Below are 18,250 nucleotides of genomic sequence, written 5' to 3'. Positions count from 1 at the left end.
GTTAGTTAACATACAGGGCTATGTTACTCTCCTTTATTTTATTTTATTTTTTTTATTTTTATTTAAAAAAATTTTCTTTTAATGTTTATTTATTTTTGAGACAGAGAGAGACAGAGCATGAACGGGGGAGGGTCAGAGAGAGAGGGAGACACAGAATCTGAAACAGGCTCCAGGCTCTGAGCCATCAGCACAGAGCCCAATGCGGGGCTTGAACTCACGGACCACAAGATCATGACCTGAGCCGAAGTCGGACACTTAACCGACTGAGCCACCTAGGTGCCCCTACTCTCCTTTATTTTAAATTGAAGCCCTCTCTCATCTTCCTATCACCCTTTTCTGTTTTATTTCCCCCTCAGCAAACTTATGATTAACACACCACATACTTTACCTGTTCTTACAAATTTTGTTAAGGTGAAGATCACATTACATAAAACTATTTTTTTTTTTTTTTTTAATTTTAGAGAGAGAACTCGTGAGCAAGGGTGAAGGGCAGAGGGGCAGAGAGGGAGAAAGAGAGTAGCTCCATGTTTAGTGTGGAGCCCAATGTGGGGCTCAATCCCACGACCCTGAGATCATGACCTGAGCCCAAATCAAGAGTTGGACGCTCAACTAAGCCACCCAGACACCCCAAAGTCATTCATTTTCAAGTGAACAATTCAGTGGCATTTAGTACATTTGCTATGCTGTGCAACCACTACCAGTATTTAGTACCAAAACATTACCACCCCTCCAAAATAAAACCCCAAACCTATTAAGCAATTTGTCCTTATTTCCAGCTCTTGCCCCCCACCCAGGCTCCTGGTCCTGATGACATCCTATTTGCATTCTATCTCTCTAGATTTACCTATTTTGCATATTGCATATAAATGGAATCATACAATACCTGGCCTTTTGTCTGGCTTCTTTCACTTGACAAAATGTTTTCGAAGTTCACCCACAAGGTAGTTCATATCAGTATTTCATTCCTTTTTATGGCTAATATTTTTTCATTGAGAGAGAGGGAGAGAGAGAGAGTGTGTGTGTGTGTGTACACACATATATAACAATTTGCTCATAAATTCAACCATTAATTAACTTTTGAATTGTTTCTACTTCTGAGCTATTATAAATAGTGCTGCTATGAACATTTGTGTGCAAGTATTTGTTTGAGCCTCTGTTCTCAAATCTTCTGGGTATATACCTAGGAGTGGAATTGCTGGATCATATGGTCATGATCTCATGGCTCAAGTGACTTTGAGCCCCATGTCAGACTCTGCTGTCAGCTTAGGGCCTGGAGCCTGCTCTGGATTGTGTCTCCCTCTCTCTCCGCCCCTCCCCCACTCACGCTCTGTCTCTCTCTCTCTCTTTCTCAAAAATAAATAAATATTAAAAAAAAATATGTATTCCAATTTCTCCAAATCTTCACCAACACGGGTTGTTTTCCATTTTTTGTTTATTTATTACAGCCACCTTGGTAGGTGGAAAGTGGTATCTCATTGTGTTTTGATTCCCATTTCCCTAACACTTAATGCGGTTAAGCATCTTTTCACATGTTTATTGGCCATTTGTACTTCCTCTTCAGAGAAATGTTGGCTCAAATACTTTACCCATCTCTAAATTGTGCTGGTTTTTTTATGTTGCATTGTTTTCTTTAAATATTTTTTTAAGTGTATTTATTTTTGAAAGTGAGAGACAGCGAGTGGGGGAGGGGCAGAGAGAGAGGAAGAGAGAGAATCACAAACAGGCTCTGTATTGTCAGGGTGAAGCCTGATGTGGGGCTTGAACTCATGAACCGTGAGATCATGAGATCACGACCCTAGCTGAAACCAAGAGTCAGATGCTTAACGGGCTGAGCCACCCAGGTGTCCCTGCATTATTTTCTTTAAAGTTTATTTATTTTGAAAGAGAGAAAAGTAGAGACAGAGCTCATGCACATGTGTTAAGTGGGTTAAGCGCAGAGACAGAGAGAGAATCCCAAGCAGGTTCCATGCTGTCAGTGCAGAGACTGATGTGGGGTTTGATATCATGAACTGTGAGATCATGGCTGAGCCAAAATCAAGAGTTGGATGGTTAACTGACTGGGCCACCAGGTGTTTCTTATGTTGCATTATAAGAGGGTTTTTTTTTTCTTAATATATTGTGGATAGATACAGAGATATATGATTTGCAAATATTTTCCCCCTTCTGCAGGTTGCCTTTTTGCTCTCATGATAATGCTCCTTGATGCACAAAAGATTTTAATCTTGATAATGTCCAACTTATTTACTTTTTCTTCTGATACTTATGCTTTTGGTATCATATTTAAGAATCCATTGCCAAATCCAAGCTCATTAAGATTTACCCCTATGTTTTCGTCAAAGAGTTTTATGGTTTTAGCTCTTATAGTTAGGTCATTGATCATTTTCAGTTAATTTTTATACATTAACTGAGGTATGAGGTAGGGGTCCAACTTCACTGTTTTTCATGTGGCTATCCAGTTGTCCCAGAACCATCTGTTGGACACTATTCTTTCTCTGTTGAATGGTTTTATTTTTTATTTTTGTAATGTTTATTTATTTTTGAGAGAGAGAGACAGAGTGTGAGCAAGGGAGGGGCAGAGAGAGAGGGAGACACAGAATCTGAAGCAGGCTCCAGGCTCTGAGCTGTCAACACAGAGCACGACGCAGGGCTCAGATTCACAGACCACGAGATCATGATCGGAGCCGAAGTCAGACACTTAACTGAATGAGCCACCCAGGTGTCCCTCTAGTGAATGGTTTTAACACCTTTGTCAAAAATCAATTGGCCACAGATGCTCGGGTGTATTTCTGGACTGTCAATTCTATTCCATTGATCTTCGTGTCTATCCTTTGCCAATTCCACAGTTGTTTTTTTTTTTATAATCTTTTTTTTTTTAATTTTTTTTAACGTTTATTTATTTTTGAGACAGAGAGAGACAGAGCATGAACGGGGGAGGGCAGAGAGAGAGGGAGACACAGAATCGGAAGCAGGCTCCAGGCTCTGAGCCATTAGCCCAGAGCCTGACGCGGGGCTCGAACTCATGGACCGCGAGATCGTGACCTGAGCTGAAGTCAGACACTTAACCGACTGAGCCACCCAGGCGTCCCACCAATTCCACAGTTTTGATTACTGTATCTTTCTAGGATATTTCAGACTGGGAAGTGTGAGCCTTCCAACTTTGTTCTCCCTTTTCAAGATTGCTTTGTATTTTACTTATTTTTATTATTTATTGTCTCTTTTTCCTCCCCACAACATTGACTGTATTAGGATGTGAATTTTTTGACCATTTTGTTCACTGCTGTACCCCAGCACACAAAATAGAGCCTAGCTTGTTTAATATTTACTAAATGAATGAATGGGCTCACAGAGTCATTCACAGCTCCCAGAAAGTAATGGGGGTGGGAGGAGAAGAGGAAAGGAAGAGAAAACTATGGTTGAGCAACTCCTGTCAAAGAACAGTTGAAATGGCAAGAAGGAGGGGCAATTTAAGGTCTCAGGCTCCAGTGTCAAGGGACCCTTTCAAAACCATATTGCCAGGAGGGCATGCGCAGCAGAAGCCATTCTGGTGTGTGAGTCAGTCTTTAGTAATTGAAATGTACTAAGACTAAAAACCATTTAGTTACTAGCACGTTGAACATTTTATGTTTTTCAAAAACAAAACATCAGATAAGATGAAACAGAATGAATAACAGTGAATTATTTTCTGTGAACTGAAAGGGCAAATAGCTTTTGCATCTTATCTTAAGAGTCTCCATGGCTTTTAGCATATGTAAATAATTATTCTTGATAAGTTAATTAATTTTACAATCATATCACACAACATCCCCTGCAATGTAAAAGTACCATACTGACCTTTTAAAAAAAATTCTGAACAAAATCTTAAATAAATACACCTATCACATTTAGTCAAATTAAATAACTGGGTAGTGACATCAGCAAGTCTGAACACTATTGTTTCTAGTGGGACAGAAGCCAGTGAAGAAATAGCAGAGCTAAAGTACACGTAGGGCAGTTTAAGATAGATGCATTGGCAAATTTTCTTTGGTGTTCATTACTTTCTTTTTCAATTTGCAAAATGTTTAAAATGTAAATACTTAAGGAAGGATGAAGGGTATCACTCCTGTTGAATATATATTACATAAACTGCCACGGATTAATTGTATTTTTCTTACATAATAGCAAATACTGCTCCCATGAGATTAAGCAACATATTGCCACCCCACAAATAAAGCCATATGGTTCCATCTGTTTCCAGGTTCCATTACAGTATGCCTACGGGTTAATAAAGAAACTGTTAACCACAGGATGCAAATATGCCTCTTATTTAATTTTTCAAAATCAACAAAGTGTTAATGATATAATTTGGCAGAGTTTGACTTATTACGGGAGTTAGATATGCACGTCCTAATCCTCTTGCACTGAGGATGATTTAACACGGTATGTGAAATAAATAAACTAGCGCTAAAATCGCATAGCTCTGGGATTTGCCAGGTGCTAATTGCTGTACTGAAGCCTGGAGGAAAATGCACAATTGCCCGGTGTAGTCGTCCTAGGTATAATTATGGTCTGAGAGTTTTATTCCCTGGACAGAGGTGACAGCCTGGAGAGAGCTTTGCATGAACTTGGTCTTCATCTTAGGATCTATAAAAAAGACCACGGGCAGTTCACCACCTCCCCTGCAAAGCCCACCACAGGAGGGGAAACTGCTATTTATCCTTCAAGTGCAGCTCAGGTATCGTAGATAGGATTCTCTTCTCAGGCAGTACCTTATACACATTACTATTTTCAGTTTGGATCATAACTTGTTTGTATATATGTCCCTCCTCTATTAAATAACAAAGTCTTTAAGGATGTGACTATCTTGTTCACATCTGTAGCTCCAATCCTTCACAAAAAATTGGCATTTAATAAATATTTATTACTAATTATGTTAAATGACTATGTTTCCTAGTGCTGGTGCCCAAGAAATAGTAGATGCTTAATAAATTTTAAGTATCAGAAACTGTCTTCCTCTCCTCTACTCAAAATTTCACTTTTTCTCCCCTTTTCATCACCATTCTTCTGTTAGAACACAGGTCAGGCTCTCATCATCCTAGACCAGTGGTTCTCAGTGAGGGAAGAGGGGGTGACCTTGCCCCCCATCAGTCATCTGGCAATGTCTGCAGACATTCTGGGTTGCCAGAAGCGGGCCAGAGGGAGCGGGCCTCAGTGGCATCTAGTGCATAGAGGCCAAGGATGCTGCTAAACATCCCACAACTCAGAGAACAGTGTGCACAACAAAGAATTATTTGGGCCCCTGGGTGACTCAGTCGGTTATAAGTGTGTGACTCTGGGTTTCAGCTCAGGTCATGATTTCACAGTTTGTGGGTTCAAGGCCCATGTAGGTAGGGCTCTGTGCTAATAGCACAGAGCCTGCTTGGGATTCTCTCTTTCCCTCTCTCTCTGTCCCTACTCCGCTCATGTGCTCACTCTCTCTCTCTCAAAATAAATACATAAAGACTTAAAAAAAAAAAAAGAATTATCTGGCCCCAAGTGCCAGTAGGTGAGAAACTCTGCCTAGACTTTCATTTCTTAAAAAAATTTTTTTTAATGTTTTATTTATTTCTGAGACAGAGAGAGACAGAGCATGAGCAGGGGAGGGGCACAGAGAGAGGGAGACATAGAATCTGAAGCAGGCTCCAGGCTCTGAGCTGTCAGCACAGAGCCCGATGCAGGGCTCGAACTCACAGACCGCGAGATCATGACCTGAGCCGAAGTCAGACGCTCAACCGACTGAGCCACCCAGTGGCTCAGTGACTGAGCCACCCAGGCGCCCCTAGACTTTCATTTCTTGAAACTGACTCCTGGTCATTCCCTTCTAATCCTATTCTTTCTCTCTAATCTATTCTTCCTAAAAATCTCCTTGTTTGGGATATAATTGACATAAAACATTATATTAGTTTCAGATGTACAGCACAATAATTCAATATTTGTATACACTACGAAATGATCACCACAACAAGTCTAGTTAACATCTGTCACCATTTTTATCTCATGATGTAAACTTTTAAGATCTACTCTCTTAGCAACATTCAAATATACTATATGGTATTATTAACTACATCACCATGCTGTACATTACATCCCATGACTTGTTTATTTTGTAACTCGAAGTTTGTACACCTTTTGACACTCTTCACCTATTTTGCCCACACCCCATCCTAAACCTCTGGCAACCACCTACCTATTCTGTGTACCTATGAGCTTGGTTTTGTTTCTGTTTGTTTGTTTGTTTTTAATTTTTTAATTTATTTTGAGAGAAATCTTGGGCACAAGTGGGAAAGGGGCAGACAGAGAGGGAGAAAGAGAATCCCAAGCAGACTCCATGCTGTCAGCAGAGAGCCTGAAGTGGGCTCAATCTCAGTAACCCTGAGATGAATACCTGAGCCAAAATCAAGAGTTGGATGCTTAATGGACTGAGCCACCCAGGTGCCCCACTGGTTGTTTTTTTTTTTTTAGATTCCACATATAAGCGAGACTAAAAATATTTCTCATTGTTTTTCTGTTCCAAAGGCCTTATACTTTTTGTTTTGTTTTGTTTTTTAATGTTTATTTTTGAGAGAGACAGAGCTTGAGCATGGAGGGACAGAGAGAGTGAGGGAGACAGAATCCGAAGCAGGCTCCAGACTCAGAGCTGTCAGCACAAAGCCTGGGGCGGGGCTTGAACTTCTAAACCGTGAGATTATGACCTGAGCAGAAGTTGGATGCTGACCTAACTGAGCCATCCAGGCGCTGGGTCTTACACTTTTTTAAATGTCTTTGTTTTTTGGTTTAGTTGCTGCTGGATTTTCAACACTATCAATATATCAATATGTCAAAAGCAGAACTGGAACCAAGTCTTAAAACTTCCTATTTCTAATTTAGGTGCTTTACAACTCTCTTAACCCAAATGAAAGCTTTTAAATTAGGAGGACACTGAGAAAACAGACTCTGAAGTGATGGCAGCTAATTTTCTCCAGTGATCCAAATTTCTAAACCTACAAGAAGCTAAATGTCCCTTCTAACTTTGTTTGCAGTTGAAATGCTGTTTCGCTGACAGTTATATCACACACTGATATATGCTGGCTAGATATCCTCTAATCTAACCATGATTTGCTCAAAATTAATGTGATCTAAGACTGGTTTTAAAAACAAAAGGGTTTTGAAAAACATGTGCTTCCCTTTATTTAGATGACCAAATGTTATGAAATTCCACAGAAGTAACTCTTAAATGTGAAAAATCACATACAGAAGTATGTGAAAAATCACATACAGAAGTAGGTGGAAAATATATATATATATATATATAAATATATATAATGCATATATATAAATACATATATATACATATATAAAAATATATATAATAAATAAATTTTTATAAATAAATAATATATATAATAAAATATATAAAATATATAATTATAAATTATAATTATAAACATATAAAAATATTAAATATATATAATATATAAATACATATATACACATATATAAATACATATATATACATATATAAATACATATATATACATATCCGATAAATGATTCATATCCCAAATAGATAAAGAACTCTTATAACTCAACAACCAAAAGAAGAAACAATACTATTCAAAAGGGGACAAAGCACTTGAATAAGACATTTCTCCAAAGAAGATATATAAATGGCCAACAAGCATATGATTGTATGATAACATCATAACACCAATAGTCATTAGGGAAATGCAAATCAAAACCACAATGAGATACCACTTCACCCTCATTAGGATAGCTATTACAAGTGTTGGCAAGGGTGTGGAAAAAGGAGAATCTTTGTGCATTGTTGGTGAGACTACAAAGTGGTTCAGCCACTGTGGCAAACAGCTTGGAAGCTCTTCAAAAATTAAATGCAGAATTACTAAATGACCCAGTAATTGCATCCCTAGATGTACACACAAAAGAACTGAAAACAGGTACTCAGGTACTTGTACACCAATATTCACAGAAGTATTATTCACACCAGCCAAAAGGAGAAAAACAACCTAAGTGTCCATCAACAGATGACTGGGTAAACAAAATGTGGTAGATATGCACAATGGAGTATTAGTCAGCCTTAAAAAGGAAAGAAATTCTCATACATGCTACAACATGGATAAAACTTGAAGATGTTACACTAATGAAATGAGCTAGACACAAAAAAGCAAATTTTGGGGTGCCTGGGTGGCTCAGTTGGTTAAGCGTCTGACTCCTGATTTTGGCTTGGGTCATGATCTCGAGGTTCACGGGTTCCAGCCCCGAGTCAGGCTCTGTGCTGGCAGGACAGAGCCTGCTAGGGGTTCCCCATCTCCCTCTCTCTGCTCCTCCCCCACTTGTGTGCACAAGTGTGCTCTTTCTCTCTCAAAACAAGTTTATTTAAACTTAAAAAATAAAAGCAAATTTTGATTCCACTTATATGAGGTAACTAGCATAGGCAAATTCATAAAGACAGGAAATAGAACAGAGGCTACCAGGTACTAGAAGAAAGGGCATGGGAAGTTCTGTTGAATGGGGACACAGTCACAATTTGGGAGGGTGAAAAAGTTCTGGAGAAGGGTGGTAGTGATAGTTGCACAACAATGTGATGAATTTAATACAACTGAATTGTACACTTAAAAATGGCTAAAGTGGTAGATTTTGTGTGTTTTATCACAATAAAATACAGTGGAAAAAGTCTCACTCCAAATGTTATAATAATTTGCTTCATCACTGTCTTCAAGGGATTTTACAAATAATGTCTCCCACTAACAAAATTTTAGGTTTTTATCTAAATTTGAGATGGAAAATAATGTGCCATTGGTACATGCATGTCTTGAAAGAAATTAGAATCCCTGATAATATAAAATGCTAGGACATCACACACAAATCCCAGGCCCAATTATATAGGATAATCTCCTTTCAACAGCCCATACTCAGTGAAGGACAGGCATAGTTTTGTGCCATCCCCGGCATTTTGCCTGCCTTTCAGATCCTTTCTTCCACTTAATGCTGATTCATGTAAACATATCAATTTTCTCTGATGGTTGTAGCATAGGGGAGAAAGAAAGTACTGTTTTAAAAATATCATTTGTTTCTACACTAAGAAAAAGGTGAAAATACAGAACAATGTCCAGAAAGATTATTTTTTTAATGAGATCTATTTTCTATCCCAGAACCAACCAATGGCAATTTTACATATTATCGATCAATATTTTTGAGCTTTATTTTCTTGGAATCAGCTATTTTTACAATACAAACTATAAAATTCCTTCAGTCAAAGCAAATAATTACATTCAAAAAACATCCATAGATTCAACAACTGTGAGCATTCTGAAAGAAAGCAGAAATAGAAGTCTTTTCATGCACGAACACATCTGATATTTATTCTATATGTTTATATATGTTTATTTATTTTTGAGAGAGAGACAGAGAGAGAGAATCCCAAGCAGGCTTCACACTGTCAGCACAAGCCCAACACAAGCCATGAGATCATGACCTGAGCCAAGATCAAGAGTTAGACACTCGACTGAGCCACTCAGGCACCCCCACATCTGATATTTGAAGTTGTATTAAAATCTACTAATACTCCAGAACCTCTGTGTGTTCAAATCCATTAGAAGGTCCACAGAATTTGAAATTCACTCTTTCATAAAACTGATTTTATGACCCCTCCTTAATAGGAATGTAATAGAACCTACTACCTGAAAATGTTACTGGATTAATAAATTTACCCTATAATACACAACTAAGTACCAGAATATTTGAAGTTAATCTTTGTCAACAGTTGTGGATTTGGGTAAACTGTGGCCCAAACTACATAATGACTGCCTGAGTCTCATCCAATAAAATCCCACAAATGTATCAAAACCCCCACGTGCATAAAGTATACACACAATCTCATTTTAAAACAGAACTCCAAAACCAGTTTCATTACTTTTTACATTAGTACTGAATTTCACAAAAGGTCCTGATTAAAAGTGATATGTTTTGCCTACACCAAGACAGGGCTATAATAGGCAGCACTGTGCTCATGACGGGAGGTGCTGAAGTAAACTGGTGTCATTGGGATTTATACTTAACAGGCCACTGGGATAGGCTTGATTCACGTTCACTTAAATCCCTGGGATATGGTCCTCTTGAACACTCATCTAGTTTGATTTTTCAGCTAGAATGTCAATGCTGATTGGCTATCATTTCTTAAGTTTCAGTGGAGATTTAGAATTATTTTTTATTTTTTTTTCTCTTAAGTTTATTTATTTTGAGAGGGAAAGAGAGAGAGAGGGAGAGAGAGAGAGAGCAGGGGAGGGGCAGAGAGAGAAGGAGGAAAAGAGAATCCAAGCAGGCTCTGCACCATCTGCACAGAGTCCAACATGGGGCTTGAACTCATGAACCGTGAGATCATGACCTGAGCCAAAATCAGAAGCCCGACTGACTGAGCTACCCAGGCGCCCATGGAATTGTTTTTTGTTTGTTTGTTTTTTTAATAAAAAGACAGGATACATTTTTTACTGTTTCTCCCTACCACCTTCGGAGACAGAATTATTATTCTATTGCCTATTTGATATTTTATAGTGAAAGGGAAGAAGAACAGGCAATAAAGCAGCAAAGAGAGGATCTAACAAATACACCTAAGCGTTTGGGCCACTTTTAAGGTAGACTTAAAATGTTGCACATTTTTTTTCCACGTGCTATTCTGAATAGTAAGAGCATGATTGAACATTTTAACGGTAAGCAACTCATAAGACTGTCGTCAGAGAATGTCAAAACAATCTTGGGAAGATTACAGCGTAAGTTTCTAGCATTCCACACTCTTTTTTTTTTTTTAATTTTTTTTGAATGTTTATTTTTGAAGGAGAGAGAGAGAGAGAGAGAGCATGATCAGGGGAGGGGCAGAGAGAGAGGGAGACACAGAATCCAAAGTGGGTTCCAGGCTCCGAGCTGTCAGCACAGAGCCTGACGTGGTGCTCAAACTCAGAAACCGTGAGAGATCATGACCTGAGCCAAAGTCAGACGCTTAACCGACTGAGCCACCCAGGCACCCCACCACACTCTCTTCTTTACATCGTCAGCATTTTCTTGGAGAGATGCTATAGACCACCCCACAAGTGTGGTATTTTATTATGTAAGTTTGGAAGGGCCCACAATGTAACTAGTGCCTCCAGGAAAAGATGCAACACGATATAATGAATATTTGGAGGAAGGACGTGGAGGAAGAAGACGTGAAACTGAATGCTAGCTTCCTCACTAATGTGACCTTTAAGTAATCAACCACTTTGATCCTATTTCCTCCTCTGCAAAACTGAAAGAAAAATCACTGCTTTTCATACTGAGAGGATGTGTGCAAAAGCAGTTTGAACACTGTTAACTTAATGCAAAGATACTATTTTTTATTACTAACAAGTGGTTATACTTCTACTTATTCCTCCTACATGCCTCACTGTAGAAGTAAAAGGTGCCAAAAAAAGAAGAAAAGAAAAGAAAAAAAAAAAGTAAAACATATCAGAAAATCATCAGAGACAAAGAAGGAAAAAAGAGGACAAATGTTCACATAAAAAGAAAAAAAAAACAACCATCTCAACCATCTCAACATATTAGCGTCTCATTAGGAATCAAAATTATGACATCATTTTCTTCCTGATCAGCATGAAATGCTACAATTCACCCAACAGAGCCGATGGACAGATATTCCTGAGGCCGCAATACATACTTTCTACATAACTCCAGGACCAGTCAGAAAGAGGGAAAAGGCAAGAAGATAAATGGACCCCAAGAGAAATGAGATGATCACTGTATAAAATTTGACTATCCAGCAGATCCAACTGTACAAAACCTGAGAACTACCAACAAGCAAAAAAGAGCTGTACCTGCCAAAATGGATGTTATCAAGTCTGTACAGAAAAGATCACATAGGACCTATTTGCGACTATTTGCGACTTAGGTTAAACAAGCGGGTTTACAGGATTTCGAAGTTTACAGCAAATCAGAACACCCAACTGGGAGACAGATGAGGAATGCCACCAGCAGGTACGTGACAGCAAAGTGAAATCAAAGCTGGTGGCTTGGCCCCCAGGAAAGGGACCAAAACAAGCCAAACAAAACAAAACAACGAAAAAGCTCGCGAAAAGCAGACACCAGTTCTGAAAAGCACAAGAGTTTGAGGTCGCTGCATCTGGGAACTACCAGCCCTTCTTTCCAGCTCCAGAATTGCTTACCATGCAGTTCTTCAAAATTCTGGAGACCACAGAGAGTCTCCAACACAGCAGCAAGAGAGTGGCAGGACGGACTTGGACACCAGGAGAATGGCAAAGCACTAGGCTTCGTCCCTCCGCAGATTGCCACCTTCCACCAAAGCAGCCCGTTTTCATTCAGCTTTACTTAATGAGGCTTCTTTGATCTAAGGGTCCTGTTGGTTTAAAAAAAAAAATTTTTTTTTTAATTAAAATTTGACCACCACTGACTTCCATACTCCAAGATCCTTAAATGCAGTATGTTCCAATGTAGTAATGGAATCTAGGCCAGGAGTTGGGGAGACGGACGGATGAACAGGTGGAGCAGAGATGACTTTTAGGGCAGTAAAACTCTTCTGTATGATATCGCAATGGCTATTATTTGCACATTATACATTTGCACAAACCCATAGAATGTACAACACCCCATGGACTTTGGGTGATAATGATGTACCAGTGTAGGATTATCAACTGTAACAAATGCACCACTCTGGTGGAGGACATCCATAGTACGGGAGACTGTGCATGTGGGGGGGGGGGGGGGGGGCGGTAGGAGGTATATGGGAACTCTGTACCTTTCACTCAATTTTTCCTGTGAACCTAAAACTGCTCAAAAAATGTTTATTATTTCGTTTAAAAGAGAAAGAAATGGAACCTATTAGCTTTTTTTTTTTTATTTTTTTTTTAATGTTTTTATTTATTTTTGAGACAGAGAGAGACAGAGCATGAGCAGGGGAGGGGAAGAGAGACAGGGAGACACAGAATCCAAAGCAGGCTCCAGGCTCCGAGTTGTCAACACAGAGCCCGACGCGGCGCTCAAACTCACAGACCGTGAGATCATGACCTGAGCCGAAGTCGGACGCTCAACCGACTGAGCCACCCAGGCGCCCCCCTATTAGCTTTCTTTTTTTTTTTTTTTAATTTTTTTTTTCAACGTTTTTTTTTTTTTTTTATTTATTTTTGGGACAGAGAGAGACACAGCATGAGCGGGGGAGGGGCAGAGAGAGAGGGAGACACAGAATTGGAAACAGGCTCCAGGCTCCGAGCCATCAGCCCAGAGCCTGACGCGGGGCTCGAACTCACGGACTCACGGACCGCAAGATCGTGACCTGGCTGAAGTCGGACGCTTAACCGACTGCGCCACCCAGGCGCCCCCCTATTAGCTTTCTTAAAACAGTTTTTCCTCCATATTTTCTGGGAGCACCATTCCCCAACCACTTGCTTAAGCTAGAAACAGACTCAGAACAACCCCATGGAAATGTTATTCATCCTCTTCCTCAATCCCACTTTCCCTAGGTCATCAAATCCCATGGATGGATCCTCCACATATTTCTCAGCTATGCCCCATCCCAGATGTCCTCAATGAGTCTACTCTACCCAGGCAGCTGTGTCCTACTGGGCCTCCCCTCATCTGCACACCACCCCCGTCAAGAGCACCCTCCCTGTTGGACCCCTAGCGGCCTGTCCTTCCAAGTCCAGAGCAGATCCCCGCATACTTTTTAGTGACAAATCTTGCACTGAGACTAAAACAGACTAGGACAGTAACTATTTCCAGGGGTTGGAGTTAAAAGTCTTTTATTTCTGCTTTAAACAGTTGGTCTCCAAATTTCTTCCTTTTAAAAAATATTTTATTTCAATGTTTATTTGAGAGAGAGTGCTTGTGCAAACACGCCTGTGCAAGTGGGAAATGGCAGAGAGGGAGGGAGAGAGAATCCCAAGCAGGCTCTGAGTTATCAACACAGAGCCCCACCCAGGGCTCGATCTCACAAACCTTGAGATCATACCCTAAACCAAAATCGAGAGTTGGACGCTTCACTCACTGAGCCATGCTATTTTTCTCAAGTCATCTCTATACCCAACGTTGGAGACTGAACTCACAGTCCCGAGATCAAGAGTCAAATGTGCTACCCACTGAACCAGCCAGGCGTCCCGTCTCCAAATTTCTATTATGAGTGTGTATTTATGTATTTTACACGGGGGAGGGGGGAGGGTGGGAAGCAGTATGCTGGGTAAGATTTGATGATTTGAGCATCACTTTCCAACCAGGCTCTTCACAATCTTTCTCCTCAAATGGCATTCCCAGACTCCTCAATCCTCACTCCTTTTGCCCTGCACTGCTTCTCCTCTGCCCTGAGGCCTGTGAGCAGCTACATCCTGGAAACCTCCCCCATGGCCCCAGGCAGCAGCGTTAATGAGCTCTCCACAGCTCTTCTGGGCTTCCACAGCACCTGGCATACACCTTCACAAAAGCACAGAGGACACTTGCTTCCTTACCGTGGTTATTTGTTTTCCCCAGAGAAGCTCTGCTCTTTCTGAAGGCCACAGGCCATGCTACAGAGTGCTCTGAACTGCCTAACACTAGGTCTGGCACACAAGAAACGTTGCACGAATGAAGGTAAAATCCAGTCTCATCGATAACATCAACTACTACATTATGAAGCCCTATATAATTAGTCTAACTTCTGATTCTGAGCCATTGCTTTGCTGATGTAATATAACAAATTCCTTTGACAAGCAAAAGCATATAATGCATTCCCTCCTTCCTGCGCACTTAATAGTCTTTCTACTTAAAGTGCTGTTATAAGAACACTGACCTGTACGTGAATACCTGCGAAGTGTTAAATGGCTATAAATAATACTTTAAGTGTTTTTTTTTAAATGGTGTATGGGTAATTTTTAAAGTTTCGTTGATGTGTGTATGCTGTGGGAGGTTGAGTTTCCGGGCCAAGGGCTGCTTGAGCTGTGGAGATTAGAAACTGATGGAGAAGAATCACTAATAACCGTGCTATAGATTGCTGTTTGGAGAAACTCAGATTTTTAATTGCCAATGACATGCATGAAGCAGTGGAGATGGTGTGTCAAATACCATCTCCCCAGCTTTGCTTAGTAAGAATGTGGCCACTTAGAAGTACCATATCAATTTGTCTTCAATCTCTTTTCAAACGCCCCTTTGATGATGTGATTCTCCTGCTCAAACCCTTCAGTATTTCTCTTTTGACCACAGGTTAAAATGTAGTAGTTTTCTTTTGTCTACAGATTAAAATCCAAATGCCTTATCCTTCCTTCCACCTTATTCTACAAAATACCAACACATCTTAGGGAAGAGAAAGGACTGTGGTTGAAGGAAGAAACTAAATGTATCAAGCATCAAGGATGAGCCAGACACCTATTCTAGGTGCTGGCATTTTAAGATAAAACACAGTCTCTTTGCTTTGTGATATTATAGTCTATGGGGGGAGACAGGAATCTAAACATTATTGCCAGGCAGGCTATAGAAGATTATTATTAGATTATTAAAAGGGTCATGGGTGGCTTCTTCCTAAGGAAGAAAACCAGAGAAGCAAGGTCTCTTCTCCTGAGAGACACAGTAGTACAATTCCAGGCCTAGGGACATCGTCAGCTTCCTTAACTTCTTGCAAGGACTTACGGCAAGAATCTCTATTCCCATTATACCTTGTATTTCACTTTTATTTAGAATCCTAAACTAAATGGGATCATTCTAATTATCCTTCTCAAGGGTGATGCAAAATTCACAAAGTAAAAATGGAATTCTAACCAGGAAAAAATATAGAGAAATCCAAATAGATTACTTCTTTTTTGCATAAAGAAATTTACCGGGGTGCCTGGGTGGCTCAGTCAGTTGAGCCTCCGACTTTGGCTCAGGGCATGATCTCATGGTCTGTGAGTTCGAGCCCTGCGTCTGGCTCTGTGCTGACAGCTCAGAGCCTGGAGCCTGCTTCGGATTCTGTGTCTCCCTCTCTCTCTGACCCTTCCCTGTTCATGCTCTGTCTCTCTCTGTCTCAAAAATAAATAAACATTAAAAAAATTAAAAAAAAAAAAAAAAGAAATTTACCATTTGATAAATATTCTGATATTTGCCTTCCTCACCACTCTCATTTCTAATTAGCCTATGATATCCTGGCAATCAAGATTTTATTTGCTTCTGTTACTTTATTTTGTTATATGGTCCTTAGGGCTTGGGGCCTCACAAGCAGTGTAAGTACAATAGGCACAGAACAAACAACGATTGAATGAATAACCTTTATAAGCCCCCAAATTTATAAGTCCCACTTTCTAGACCAATTAATATATCCACAAAATCATATTTTACTAAAAAAATTTTTTTTTTGTTTATTCATTTTTGAGAGAGAGGTGTGAGTGGGAGGAGAGACACAGAATCCAAAGCAGGTTCCGAGCTGTCAGCACAGAGCCCAACACGGGGCTCGAACCCACAAACCATGAGATCATGACCTGAGCCGAAGTCAGATGCTTAACCGACTGAGCCACCCAGGAGCCCCACAAAAATCACATTTTAAAACACCAACCAAACATAATCCATACAATTTTTTTTTTACAAAATTAAAATGTGTGTTTGCAATCAATTTAGATGAATGACCACAGAAAGGAAATGCCACTCCCTTGAAATAATACCTGGGCACCAACTTGCAATTGTTTGCAAACACAGCCAACACCTAATGACTGTTTTATGTAAACACAATTAACCAATAAGCCCTAAGGGAAGCATGGGGGACACACAGGTTTGTCTTTGACAAACATCTGATCTAACTTTTGCTCCTAAAAGTGAAATTCTACTGCCCTTAGAAAACAGGGAAAGAATGATATAAATGCACCAAGAAGTGAAAGAAAAACACACGAGAACTAAAATCTTTTTAGCTTTAACACATTTTCTCACCTTCCACATTCACTGGCTTCTGACAGTCACTCACATCATCAATCATAACCATTAATCATAAGCATAACCATAATCACTCATATCATTAATCATAACCGTTAATCACCGGCAGTACCACTTTATGAACAAGTTGTGCCAGTTTGGGGGTAGTCATTTGGAAACTGGAATGCATTTGCCCAGAGAAACAATGTTCTGAGTGCTGATACGTTCCTCGGCCAGCCCACGGAGACCTTCTAAACTAACACCAGTCCAAATAAGCGATGTCTGCCTTTGACATGCATAAGCCTGTCCAAGCTTAAGGTGCCTCGAATCCTCACCACTGAGCCCATGCACAAACTTTTCAGTTAACTCTTCCTCCTTCCTACTCCAGCCAAACTCCAGTTCTCTCATGTGTGATTCCTAGCAAAGAATAAAACAAGATGGATTAATGGATTCATAATGAAGCATGAATAGTAGAAGTCAAATATTCTACCACAAGATGGAAAACTCTGATGGAATCTGTAAATCCTTTTCGGAGTTATTTTCTGAAACGTGTGGCTCCTAAGTCAGTTAAATTTAGATACAAGAATTCAGAAACCAACTCCCAGCACATCGGGTGAACTTCACCATGCATCAAACTCTCCATAAAAAAAAAAAAAAAAAAAAAAAAAAGTCTGCTCTAAACCTCCCACAGCCCACAAGTACTCAGGACAAACTCCTAAAGGCTTCCGATAAACTGTCCCAATCTACAGTTCCGGGTCTATCTCCCACCCACACTACTCACGGCACAATTTTTGCATTTCGTAAATTCAAATCGAAACAGTCACAAACACACTAACCAAAGCAAATCGACATTTGATCAGCTTTCAAGCAATTTAACAGATCAAAAGTGAAAAACACTAGGCTACGTGGAAGAATATATTCCTTGGGATAAAGCAGGGTTTGGTGAAGGCTCTGGGCCTGCTCCAGCGGGGAAGCGCTCTCAGCATCGGCTCTCAGTCTAAGAGCCGTTCACTTACAGAGTGTTCACACTTCTACTACTCCCAAAGCCTCTTCCCTAGGTGGTTTCAGAACCAATCTCCAGTGTCAACAAGTCGGGGTGGCCCCCAGAGCACTTGTGCACTTTACAGATTATTAGCCCAGCGGTAAAAACTGGCAACTGCAATTCTGGAATGAATGGTCATCCCTGGTAATTGCAATGTTTTATAAAGCAAAGACCGCTTTTCACTACTTTTGCACTAAACCATTTCATGCCTGAGGAATACATGTTTTCCACTTACCGTCCTTCAAAATTAAATTTGCAGAAGGGGAAAAGGAAGTGATCAAATATTAAATTTCCCCAAGGGGAAATTCATATATT

At 40.0% G+C, this 18,250-nt stretch overlaps 1 protein-coding gene across 6 annotated transcripts in view; it reads right to left on the bottom strand.

The window, feature by feature from the left end:
• Nucleotides 1–18,250, bottom strand: part of SMAD9 (SMAD family member 9) — a 76,633-nt gene that overhangs the window by 53,277 nt on the left and 5,106 nt on the right. For 4 of the 6 annotated variants that reach the window (XR_002079491.2, XM_053900161.1, XM_053900167.1 and 1 more), the window contains one exon: nucleotides 12,204–12,394. The exons of the other annotated variants lie outside the window; for them this stretch is intronic. The gene's annotated coding sequence lies outside the window, so the exon portion shown is untranslated. The remainder of the gene's footprint in view (nucleotides 1–12,203; nucleotides 12,395–18,250) is intronic. 6 annotated transcript variants of the gene reach the window in all.

This window comes from Panthera pardus, unplaced genomic scaffold (genome assembly GCF_024362965.1).
Source record: "Panthera pardus isolate Hobbes unplaced genomic scaffold, ASM2436296v1 HiC_scaffold_1, whole genome shotgun sequence".
NCBI lineage: Eukaryota > Metazoa > Chordata > Mammalia > Carnivora > Felidae > Panthera > Panthera pardus.
Note: the sequence above shows the minus strand (reverse complement) of the source record. Positions and strands in the feature narration are given on the sequence as shown.